Consider the following 2,500-nt stretch of genomic DNA (forward strand, 5'->3'; position numbering starts at 1 on the left):
ATCGACTCCCTAGACACCACGGTACGGATCCACGGGGGGCACACAAGCACCACATTGTACCGGAAACCGACAGATCGGCAAACGTATCTACACGCGTCCAGCCACCACCCCGACCCTATCAGACATTCCATTGTCTATAGCCAAGCCCTACGCTATAGTCGCATCTGCTCCCATCCTTCAGACAGAGACACACGCTCGAGAGACCTACAGCAAACATTTTCGCAACTACAATATCCGGCGGATATGGTGCGAAAGACGATCGAGAAGGCCAGAATGATGCCCAGGCACAACTTACTACAAGCTAAGCCCAGAGAGAACGGCAACGGGGCACCTCTGGTTGTCACTTATAGCTCCCAACTAAAACCAGTCCAACGTATCATTAAGGACCTGCAACCCATGCTGGATTGTGACACTTCCCTCGCTGAAGCACTGGGGTGGGGGGGGGGGTGGGGGGGGTGCGCGCGCGCGCGTGTCCCTTTCTTGCTTGCAGGCAGCCGGCTAACCTAAAACAACTTCTCACCCATGATGATGAACTACTTCACAAGAACATGGACTCTGGCACCAAGGCCTGCCACAAACCGAGGTGCCCACTTTGCCCTCATATAGATTCCAGGAACACCATCTCTGGACCCGCCAATGTCAGCCATACTATCTCAGGTTCATATTCCTGCTCATCTTCTAATGGGATTTATGCCATCACACGCCAGCAACGCCCTTCCACAATCTACTTTGGACAAAACAGGTCAGTCTCTCAGACAAAGACTAAATGGACATAAGTCTGACATCAGAAACCACGATATTCAAAAGCCAGTGGGTGAACGTTTCAACCTTCCGGGACATTCTGTTGCAGATTTAAGAGCAGCGGTTCTCTTACAAAGGAATTTTAAGGGGAGATTGGAAAGAGAAACTGCTGAATCACTGTGGATCTTCAAACGAAAGGCAACGCGTTGACCTGGGCTGAATAAAGACCTTGCGTTCATGGCCCATTACCAATGCTGATTTCTCCACACCCATCTCTCCCCTGGACGTCACAGACTCTTCTGCATATCACACCTCATCCCATCAAGCCCGCTATTCACATAGACATACTGGTCCTCTACTTAAAGACCGATGGATTCACATTCTAGCTGTATCTGAAGAAGTGAGCCGTGGCTCACGAAAGCTCATACCCTACCGGAAAATACGTTTGTTAGTCTTTAAGGTGCTCCTGGACTCGGTGCCCTTTTTCAGCCCCCTTGTAGTGGTTTTCCCCTCCCTTCCCGGCCATTCACTTGGGGCCGTACCAGGGAGATCCAGAGCAAGCCGTCTCTCTAACAGGCTCGCAGAGAAGGACACGGAGCTAACTCTCAAAGTGGCCCGGTTCGGTCGGCGAGCCCCGAGGACTAGGCGGCCACGGGCCGAACGCCACGGTTGAGCCATCCGAGACTTCTATTTATGCCGACGTTTTGAAATCACCCTCTCGGCGGCTTTTCGTGTCTCGGGGTCCGCGCCGGCAATCCTTTCGGACGCACGGGTATGGATAGCGAGGTACGGTGAGGGGGGAAAGCATTTGATCCCCTGCTGAATTCGCCCCTTTGCCCTCTGACGAAGAAAGGACCCGTCCTTAATTTTAACGGTGGGTGCGTCGTCGCTGTGAGAGACAGAATAACCACAGGAAAAAAACCAGAAACCCAGAAGACAAAAGCCAGAGATTGTGGGACCCCAATTCAAAAAGCCAAAAAGATAAAGTACAAGAAGATTGCGATGTCAAAACAGTGTTATTGAAAATTTGGAAAAGATATAAAAAGAGAATAAGTCCTTCTCCACCATCTGTAATGTCACCAACTGAAGCTTATCGTGATAATGTTAAACTAAAACCGGGTGTTCGTTTCACCTACAACGACATGATAGAGTCTACGGGTGAAATCAAGGATATGATCAAACTTCAAGAAAAATTTCAAAAGTTGAATTGGTTAACTTTTTGACAATTGAGATCCAATCTGCAAAAAGACTGCTCATATCCACAACCATTCCGTGAACTAACTGAATTTGAGCAGTTAATATCTAAAAATGATTCACACATATTAGGAAAAATAGATAAACTTCTCCTGAAATACGATACAGAAGAAGAACAAGTGAAAACAAACATGATAAAGTGGATGCAAAATCTTGGAGAAATGATCAAGATGGACTCACTCATGGGAAAAACTTTGCTCCTCCGAATTGAAATATACTGTTTCCCAAGAAGTTAAAGAAAATTGGTACAAGACCTTCTACAGATGGTACCTGACTCCCAATAGGCCTTCTCAAATGACAACTCCAGGGGGAAAAGGCGCATGTTGGAAATGTCAAGAATCAGACGGTTCTTATTTTCATGTTTGGTGGACGTGTCCAAAGCGACAACTCTACTGGAAAAAAAGTTCATCGTGAACTACAATTGATGTTAGATATGAAGTTTATATTCGACCCCAAATTTTACCTACTCAGTATAGTACCGTTAGATTTACCTCAAAAACTGCAT

The sequence above is a fragment of the Euleptes europaea genome, chromosome 9 (assembly GCF_029931775.1).
Source record: "Euleptes europaea isolate rEulEur1 chromosome 9, rEulEur1.hap1, whole genome shotgun sequence".
NCBI classification, from domain to species: domain Eukaryota; kingdom Metazoa; phylum Chordata; class Lepidosauria; order Squamata; family Sphaerodactylidae; genus Euleptes; species Euleptes europaea.